The sequence below is a fragment of the Cryptomeria japonica genome, chromosome 1 (assembly GCF_030272615.1).
Source record: "Cryptomeria japonica chromosome 1, Sugi_1.0, whole genome shotgun sequence".
Classification (NCBI taxonomy): domain Eukaryota; kingdom Viridiplantae; phylum Streptophyta; class Pinopsida; order Cupressales; family Cupressaceae; genus Cryptomeria; species Cryptomeria japonica.
Window position 1 is genome coordinate 443,023,953 of NC_081405.1, and position 11,454 is coordinate 443,035,406.

Genomic DNA, 11,454 nt, shown 5'->3' on the forward strand with positions numbered 1-11,454 from the left:
AATCCCCTAGGCAATGAGCGATATAAAAGAGGAATCCCAAGATAAACAAGAGGGAGCACACCAACCTAAATTCTAAGGGTCCTAGCAATTCTAGCTTGAATAGCCACATGTGTATTGAAGAAAAAGATAAAGGACTTATCTTCATTAATTTGTTGACCAAAAGCCTCCCCCAATTCCAACTTTTGATTAAACCGTGTCTTACCCAAGATTTGATGAATCTTCCAAGCCCTTCCACCATAAGGATAAACAAGCATGGGGAAAGAGGATCACCTTTCCTCAAGCCTCTAAAAGCACCAAAAATATTAGCTGGCTCACTATTAATGAGAACTGCAAAAGATGAGGTAGTAACACAACTCATGACCCAATTAATCCATTCCTTACCAAAACCAAAGGCTTCCAGAATTCGGAGAAGGAAGCTCTATTTGACTCTGTCATAAGCCTTGGCTATATCCAACTTTAAAAATATATCTTGTTTCCTTTGAAGATGTCATAGAATGAATCACTTTAGATGCTATGACAACCCCATCAAGAATTTGTCTCCTAGCAACAAAGCCCCCTCACTCTTAAGAAATTAATTTAAGTAACCACAGTTTGAGTCCATCTACAATAAGTTTTGTTATAATTTTGTAAACCACATTACATAAAGCAATAGGGCGAAAAGAGCTGAAAGAGTTAGCCCCTCCCTTCTTAGGGACAAGAGAAAGAAAGGTGGCATTCATAGCCCTTAGAATCTACTTGTTTCTAAAGGATTCCTGCACCACCTCCAAGAGATCCAACTTGATTGTCTCCCAAAAATCTTGGTAGAATTCAATAGGAAACCTATCTCGGCTAGGAGCTTTACCCTTCTTCATTCCAAACACCATCCCTTCAACCTCATCCAAGGAAATAGGTCTACAAAGGTTCTCATTCATTTCAGTAGAGACAATAGCATAAATACATTCTAAAGCTAAACCTTCTTCCATATTGGCCAACAAAGAATCCTCAGTGAACAGGGACCCAAAGAACTTGACAACCTCTTGAGCAATCTCTTGAGTATAGGAGAGGCGAATACCCTCATGGAAGATGATGCAAGTGATAACATTCTCATGTCTCCTATCCTTAATAGAGTTGTGGAAGAAGTTTGTGTTCCTATCACCTTCCTGAAGCCAATCCACTCTAGCCTTTTGTTTCCAGTAAATCTTCTCACAAAGTTCCCTCATAACCAAAAATTCTTCTCTATACAACTCATCTGAAAGGCCTCGATCTCTTATTTGATGAGTAATGTCATCCACCTGAGATTGTGCTTGCAACTTTGCCAAGAAAATGTTCCCAAAGCGCACCTTGTTCCATATTTTAATCTTATACTTGACATATTGAAGTTGCTTGACAAATGAGTACATTATAGTACCATAAGCCGACTTCCCCTCTTGCCACCAACATTGCATAAGGTCTTGTAGAGAAGGATCTTGAATCCATATAAGTTGAAACTTGAAGGATGGGTTCTTTGAGATCCAAAAGTGAGTAGCACTAAACTTGATTGGCCAATGGTCAGAGCCTTTCCATTCTAAAATCTTAGAGCTAGTTGTCCAATTGTCACCCATCCAGTAACAAGAAACCAAAAATCTATCTAATCTCTCTACTATGGCATCTTCACCACATATTCTATTGTCCTAAGTAAACAAACCATTAGAAGGCTTTACATCCACAATCTTCAAGGATTCAATATTATCTCTTAGCAACCCTGTAGAAGGATCAAGTCCAGCATTACCACCCCTTTTTTCATCCAAACTAAAGATTGCATTGAAATCTCCCCCAATAATCCAAGAGTGTAGAGGGGTGAGAGATCTAACATATTTGATGTGAGACCAAAGCACAAATTTTTAACTAAAATCTTTTGGGGCATAAACATTAGAAAGAAGGATATTTTCACCATATTCACAACTCACAACAACCATAGAAATTGAATATTTGCTAGAAATCCACCAAAGAGGCACAAGCTTATGAGGGTCCCAAAGACAAGGAAAACCCCCCGAGATTCCTTGCACCCCAATACACTGACAGTGAACCCAAGCCCAAATTTTAGAGACCTTATTTAACATACCATCCACTAATAACTTATATTCCTGAATAAACACAACATTAGGAGAATGAGAAGCAATCAACTCTCAAATAGCCTTTTGTCTAGGGATGTTATTCAACCCCCTTACATTCTAAGATATCACAATCATTTTTTAGGAGAGAAGTAGGAATCAACAGTCTTTACATAACTAGACTCAACTAGTGTCTCACCAATTAACTTTACCTTCTCCTAATCTTTCTTCCTTACCTTAGTAATGGGGGTCCTACCTAGACATCCTTTTTAAAAAGTTTTCTGTTGAATTCCTAATGTCAACTGGGATCCCTTACTTTTATTACCATCCAAAGAATCATTTTTTAGATTAGTCCCTAGGCAAGGAAGACCAGAACATGTATTTATCTATTTACTTCCATTTCCTTCTAGAGGACCTATAGTCACCGAAAGGGTATCTGTTAGACCATAATGTTATTAAGGATCGCATCCTTATAACATTTATATATAATATTTTAATATAAGGTTATAAAACCTTATATATTATATGTTTTATAAGCATATCCCATTTGAAATAATTATAATCTAATAATTATTACATTATTAATTATTTATGAGTGGGGATTATTGAAAAGGTGTGACTAGTGAAGCCACCCTTCCTCCTATATTTAAAGAGGTTCTCTCTCATTTGGGAGTAGTGAGAATTTGGAGCTTTATGGTGAGTTGTATCACTATGCATATGAGGTATTATTGGAGGAGTGTCCCGAGGTTCATGTCTATTTTATGATAGACTATATTTGTAAGTGTTTTAATTAAATGATGCTTTATGGGGTTTTTTTACCCGAAAGGGTTTTCCCCGTGTATATCTTGTGTAATGTGTACATTTATGCATGTATGTTTCTCATTTCATTTACTTTATGATCTTGTTTATAATGATTAGTATCCTAAGATCCTAATTTCTAACATGCTATCAGAGCCTATTAGGCTATACTAATCATTTTTATAGATTATTCTAGAAGACCTATAGAACTTGATGGGGAAATTCCTTATGCTCAATTAGCATGTATGTTATATCATTAAGTAATTTCAAAATACTCGTAAAATCAAGCTTCCACATTCAAGTAAGTATACTATGTGAGCCTACCTTGAGCCTAGTTTGAAAAGCGGGTGTACAACCATTTATATTATTTTACATTAAATAAGGACAAATTTGAGATAGATTTTTTTTGAAATAAACGATAACTAAAAATGTCCCTGTTAGTGAAAAACTATGATCAAATAACTTTAAATATTCTATTTGTATTGATAAATACTAATCAACAATAATTCTCAAAATTAATTTTAAATTTTCCAAGTCAAATTCATATTAAGTAGCTAATCGATAATTCATAAACCTTTTAGTAAATTACATCATCTTATAAAATTTTCTTTATAATATCTTGAAATTAATAAAATAAATATTTAAAATTATACATTATTTTAAATATCATGCATAGAATTGTATAAAAAACTCCTATAAGTCTCATAAGAAGATCTTCTACTTTTCATTGTCATATTGCTTTAATCTCCATACTCCTCATTTAAAATGAAAGACTTGTCCTTGTACGAAAGGTTAAGGAGGGAAAAATGAGTCACAACCCTTCACATATAACGCATTGTGTTTCAAATATTTCAACTACTCTTAATACATGAGTTTTGTGTTGAAGACGTCATTTGTGTTCCATTCACAACGATGCATGGAAGTAAAACATTATGCATGAGCTGCCAGTGAAATACCTTTTGTAATTTTTGAATCGCCAAAAAAATGAATTCACCAAGCTTTGCAAATATTCGCTGATATGGCAAAGCAAATTGAAGAAAAGCAACTTTGAAACCAAATCAGAGGTCGATGTGATAGAAGATCAACCAAACCACTGCATATTAAAGGCAAAAATAGAGGTTGATTTGCAAAAATGAAGCCAATTTAAACTCAAATCTCCATCGATTTGCAAATCGAATTTGATTACACATAGATCCACTAAGGCATCTTGACAAGTAACAATAATAATTGATAAATTAAGATTAATATTAATCATCAATAATAGGCAACGATTTGTAATGCCAAGTATCGATGGAAGATAACGATTACACAAGCAAACTAATCGCCAACCCTAAATAACACAAAATACACAATTCGATTTGATTAGTAAACCGTTTGTTATGAAGAAGGTCAATTAAGAAGAGATGTGTCTTATCGAACACAAATGGATGCCATTTTTTGGGTTTGTAAGGTACAAGAGGAAGATCTAACACATTCCATCAATCATCAATTTGGAATATATCTCTTTTATTTATCCCATTGTGGATCTTCTCCTTATTGAGTGATTGCCTACTGGCATTTTTGGTTGCATACATTTAAAGATCATATCAAAGATGACACTCTTAGTTGCAAGAACATAACTTTATATCTGGAACAACAATGTATCACTGTAGAGTGATACTAATATCTACAATTTGCATATTCATGTTGGTGGATCAGACATAGCAACCTTCTAAATTTATAGCTATCATCGTAGGGAGGATCATTGCATAATTAACATCATCATAAATTAGGAAGACCACACATCTCTATATACATATATATGTATATTATTAAGATTATAATATCCTAACTTTGCATGATCCCTAAGATCATATTAGATACAATATTATTTTGTTATCCAATCTTTATCCTTCATCAATATAGGTGAAAGTGAAAGTTTATTAGCACATTGTTGCACCTAGTTCAATATATATCTATAAGAATTTTTTAAAAAATTAAGACTATACAATGCATGAATCTTCTCTCTTTCCATCACATTCCCGATTAGACCAGGTTCTAAACTTTTTGGAATTTGATTGCCCCAATTGCAATGAGACATCTTTTCTTTTGGTGTTTCCCTATATACATTGTCTTTAAGTTTACTAGAGTATTTGATTCCAAGTGACTTATCCCTTCATGGGAGTCAAAGGTAAGTATCAGAAGTATCATTATGCAACTGAGTGTAATGCTAAGTGAAATTCTTAGAATTTTTTTGAATTTTTTTTCTACATCACATCTGACTGTCTAATTAAAGGATTTTAGTCTTAAAAAAGAATGATCAATAATGATTTTTTAAGAGTTTATGACGGATCATTATATAACCACTTTTAACTTCATAAAGGATGATATCTTTGTAGTGATTTTAAGATTATGGAGTATAATCTACATTATTCTTATTGATATGAGATTAGCTCAATAACAACTCTAAATATGATAGTTTCAACCTCACTTCAATAATGTCTTGGTCTCTTCTAAAATTTCTTAAGTTTTTTTTATATATAAAAGATATTGAATTAGGTCTATCAAATAATGATATATTAAAATCTACACCTTTTTTAAGCATGATACATGGGCATGATAATATCTAGAAGCAAACCACATGCTTGAGGTCTCTTTGTCATTTTAATTGGCATGAAATTATTATGAGAATATCTTAAACTACATTTTGATAGGGTAATTTTTGGTATCCATTGTCATTATAATAAAATTTGTCTATTTATGACATTTCCCATTTACTTTCAATACTTAAAAAAAAAAAAAAGTCTTCATATATATTTAAGACCCATGGAATGAATTTTGAATCTTTAATCAACTAACTTTAGTTCAATGTGTGACATGCCTTTCAAGTGGCCCTTCCAAATTACTTATTATTAACTATATTAGTGCTTATGTTGCATTTAAAATGTCACATACAAACTAGTAGGAATAAAGGGAAGGAACATCACAAATTATCTTAAATTATTTTTTTAGTATTTGATGAAGGATATGCATTATATTAACATTGAGGATATTCCTACTTGTACTATGTTTGATGTACGAATGATTTACTATCAAATTTATCACAATGATCATCTATAGATAGATGATAAAATGTTTACCTATGAAATATAAAGGCTATTAAATATGCATAAGTAAATTTAAAAATTTCTCATTAGCATCCTTTTTTGGAGATCCAAGTGATTTGTTTTGATTAAGTAAAAGCGAATAATTTGAAAGGTACCCAAACCTTGTACAAGCTAGGAGAACAGAACTACTAGAAAAAAGTGCCTGATCACTTCAAAAAGACAAAATGATCCCACCGAAAGGGATCAACTAACATAACATATCATTAAAAACCCAGAACAGACAGCGAAAGGAAAGCACAGAGACAGTAAAAAGACAGAACCTAGGACACAAACAAATACCTAAATACTATTCATAATTTCCTCATCATGAACAACCATTTGTTTCATGTTGTTCGCTGAGGTCTTCAGTTCCTCCAACTCACGACCTTTGATGTCGCCCTTGATCTTTGTGTTAGCTCTGGTCTTCCTTTCATGACCCTTCTTGTCCAACTACTCTTTATCACCATCCTTCTCAACATTGTTCTCAAACCTGTTGATAAGGATGTTCATGTTGTCCACTGATGATTTAAGGATTTGGAAATTTTGGTCTGCAATCTTCTTGACGTTGAGTTCCAACCTATCAATTCTGTTGCCGAAGTCATTCATTTTATTTTCCATTTCCTTTCTATCTCCCATCTCATTGACCTTTTTTTCGTAGCTATGATTTTTCCAACCATACATTCAATAGCTTCCACATTATGCAGAATGACAACCAATTCTTTAACATGTTCAGCTAGGGGCTTATCACCAACCGTAACTCTTGTGATAGCCTGCGTATCTATTTTCAAACTATTGATATCCTTCACCATGGTAGTGATGGTCTCACAGAAGGTTTTAACAGTATCATTATCACCACTGCCACTTTTATCCCCTTTATCCTCCTTTTGCAGACTTGTGGTATTCACGACCTCAATATTGCCCATCACCAGGTTACCCTCCCCTTCTTTATCCTGACCCTCAACCTTCTTGTTTTCTTCAGCCTCCTCCTCAGAATCAACCAGAATGTGGTTGATGTCTGAATTGTTACCCTTTTTAGTATTCTTCCTCTAAGTCTTCTTTCCAGTAGCTTTCCCTTTCTTTTTTTTAACAATTTTTTTCTCAAAGGATTCGGTTTCAGAATCTGACATTTTTGATTCCACAATAATCCTTCTCTTCTTGGCCCTATTCCTCCCTTTTTTGCTAGTTTCTTCCGATTCTCCCTCGGTCTCTGATTCAAAGTTAAATCCACTAGCTTCACTCTCAGTTGTCTCATCTCTTGCATTTTTACCTTTAATAGGCTTTTCAATGCACTTCCCCTTAAGCATTTTATAAACTAGGACCATAAGCCCCTGATGGAGGGCATGGTCGCCTTTAGGGTCCTTCTGAACCTCCTTTATAGTATGATCCATTGAGCATGCTAGGTAATAGGGTAGGCTCACCTTTTCCCCATGACGGAATTGATTGAGCAAAACAAAGTGATGCCCGTAGGCTCTGGTAAATCTACCATCTAAGGTAATGTATGCAATAGAAGTGAATAAAACAAACCTCCATGGCCTGCAAATTCTCTTCGGAGCATGGTAGGAGTTGTTGATTTTAATCATCTTTCTCCTCTCTTCATCTGTGATAGGAAACTTATCTACTGCTTTATCTAATATGCCTCAGTCCCTGTAAAATTTCATTCCCTCAGTAGTCATCCCCGTGGCCTCGGCAATGACCTCTTCATCAACATTCATCATCTGGGATCCGATAAGGATTTTGCCATTTTTCCAGTTCTTGATGAAATAGCTAGTGATTGTGGGGTCTTTCCCACTTAGCCGCTCCATGAAAACATTCAGACCCCCCTGCTGAAGGATATCCCAAACTTCTTTGTTCTTTCTCCAGTCAGAGCAGGAAGTAGGTTCGAATCTTTTCTTGTTACCTCCCATTTTTCCAGCACCTTCCTTGCAATTCCTTCTCTCAGCTTGATAACCTCTCCTCTGGTTTTTGTGGGTACTCTATAAGAACGCCCAAAATCCATGCCAGATAATAATGATAAGACACCTATATAAATGCTCATTATCTTTGATAAAACCCTGCATCGAAAAAGGTGGAAGGGGCATTAGAAATAATGATTAAAAGTACCATGTTGCCTTGTCTGGCTCCGGTCCTGATTAAGTAGGGATTTCATTTCACTTGCAATCTCCATTTCACCATAACTGGTAATGATGTCTCCCGAATAGCAAGCTAGGTTGGCTACCCAATCAGTGCAGGAGTTGGCCTCCCTATACACGTGTAAAAACACACATTTCAAATTCTTTGTTGATTTTCCTAGTTGCTTTAATAGCATTACTAATTGACCAAGAAGGCAGTAATTTCATATTTAAACAATTGATTATGTTTAAAGAGTCTCCTTCACACCAAACTTTAGTGCATTTAGCTTCCTTGGCAAGGATCATCCCATGGTAAGCCGCCATGGCTTCGGCAACACGATTAGTCTGCTTTCCTATGGGAATAAATTTTATGATTTTTTCATATTCCCCATTCATCCCTTAGGACCACTCCACATCCTGCAACACCCGGGTTACCCTTTGAGGCCCCATCAAAATTGATTTTCATCCATCCCTTGGGCAGACTGATCCATATCACACCCTCTCTAGGGTTGATTTGAAAGCACTCTTGACCCTTTAATCTCCACTTTTTGTAGATAAATTGATCATCCTTATCTTGAGGATTATCAATACCACCTATGATATTCATATTTTCCACTATACTTCTTCTTATTTTTTCAAACACAATTTTAACCTTAGTAGTCTTTTCTCTTAAAACTCTATCATTTCTCTCTTTCCATATGCCCCAACACATGTGAGGTAAAGCAATTTTCCATAATAAGGTTGTGGATTTATTTCTTGAAGGATGATGCCAAGAATTGAAAATCTCCTTAATTGACTTGGGGAACCCCCAACTGACTTTGAAGTGATCCAGACAACTTCCACAGACATCAGCAGAGAAAGGGCAATAAAAGAGCATATGATTTATAGTCTCCTCATTCTGCTTACAAAGAATACAAGTACTAGGCATACTAATACCTCTTTTTCTGATATTCTCAGTAGTAAGAATTTTATCTTGAAGGGTTGTCTAGAAGAAAATGTTTATCTTAGGGGTGAGGCCTTTCACCCATGCTTTAGCCCAACATGGGCTTTCCATGTTGTAGAACTATTGATGATACAGAGAAGCCACTGTAAAAGTACCACTAGCTGTGAATTTCCAAATTAAATGGTCTTCTTCTTCAACCCTCACCATAGAGTTCATGACTTTATTCAAACTACCCAAAGACTAGTCCACCTAAGATAAGTCCTTCCATTGTCCATCTTTCTAGTAGTCCTCCGCCTTGGTTCTAAATCTTTCCTTGCATTGGTTCTGAAATCTGTTCCACTCAGGGTTTTCATTGAAAGGGATCTCCAAAAGCCAAGGGTCATCCCAGAACTAGATAAGTTTCCCTTTCCCCAATTTCCATTTTGCACCTTTGACAATTAAGTCTCTTGTTCTAGAGACATTTTTCCAAATATTGGATCCAATTGGGATAATCTCCGCTTTGAGGAAGCTTTGAAGTGTCAGACATTGACTTTTATATTTGTTATCCCATATCATTTTCCACTCTCCTTGATTTCTATATCCTCTCCAAATCTGCTTGGCCATAAGGAACTCATTTATGTCTCTTATTCTTCTAAGGCCCAGACCTCCTTTATTTATAGGCTTGCAGACCTTCTCCCATGCAATCAAGTTCATTCTCTTCTTCAAAGTATTCCTCTCTATGCCATCAGTCTGTTTAGGATTCCTGCTAAGTATGCGGAGGCCATTGAAAAGATTCAGAGATCTTTTTTATGGACAGAGGTTGAGGAGAGGATTTTGCATACTTACCAGGAATCCAAGTGATTTGTTATTCTATTCTATATTTGATCCATTTTTTTTCAATCATACTATTTATAATGGGTGACTATCGCCCTTATAAACTGTCTGGGGAGCAAACCTAGAAAGGCTAGCTCACTTGTTGCCTAATTTTTTTTTATGGATCATTACTATATGTAGTAGTATGTCTATTTTTTAAACAAGACAACTAATTATTCATGCTTATTCTCATGAAAATATATGTTGATTTCCTTGCATTGTATTATATTCTAAATTTATGAGGATTATTATATGATCTTTGGCAAATGACAATAAAATAATATTATGTTCTTTCTTTTCACTAAAAATGAAGTTGATTACTATGTTAATAACTATATTGTTTCTTCTATGGCAAGGTTATGCCTTCAAAACATATGGTGCAAGTGCTATTACATGGATGGTGCAATACTTTAATAAGAAGACTATCTTCTATGTGTCTTTGAATCAATTGGACAAAATATGAATGTAGCTCTTGAAGAATCAATATGGCCTTGAATATGTATGGAAGAGTTCCACTTGGATACATATGAAAGTACCATATTGCTTGAAGTTACTTTACTCTTTCTAGATAATATCATTTCTAAAGATTAAAATGAACATTGAATATCATGGGCACCTCACTCAAGTGAAAGCATTCTATAATAAAGGCACCTTGAAGATCATGAGCACCTCACTCAAGTGAAATCACTCTATAATAAAGACACTTTGAAGATCATGGGCACATACTATATATTGTAATTTTAGCCATCACTTTGAAATCCTCTATGCAGTGATTGGCTTTGAGGTGATGGCATTAAGGGGGAGTGTACATGACGCCACTTAGTGGCTAAATCCTGGATGTAAGACCTAATAGGAATAAGACCTTTAGGCACTATATTTCTCCAAATTCAAATAATGCTTGGCCTTGGGTGATGCCATTGAGGGGGAGTGTACATGTCAATGACACCACCTAGTGGCTAAATCCTGTTTTTAAATCCTACGGGAAGGCATATGTCCTAATAGGTATGAAATAAGGCCTATATAGGCATTAGTAAGTCCTTTAAGCCTGTAGATAGGCATATTGAAGTCCTTTTTTGTTTAAATATTGTAGGTAGGCATTAGTAAGTCCTATAGGCACATTTGTGCTTAAGTCCTATGGGCATATTGTAAATTCTTCTCCTTGTAAATCTTCTACTTGTAAAAGCATTGTATTAAGTCCTATGGCCACATTTGTATTAAATCTTACGGGAACTATGTAATGAACCTGGGGAGAGGCTAATTTGAGGAGACCGTGGCTCCAATATAATTTTTTAAGACCTCACAACATCATTTTTAAAACACTGGGATTATAAATTATGACAAGATGACATTCATGTAGTCCGAAATGCATGTTCTTCATGTTGGCATATATTTGTGTCCATGTTTATCACTGTCAAAGAAGACCTATGTTATTGGGGTACTTTATTTTTTCTTTTATGGAAATTGACATATGATCCCCTACTAACATTAAGGGGGAGTGTTAGAACATAATGTTATTAGGGATCACATCCTTATAACATTTATATATAATGTTCTAATAT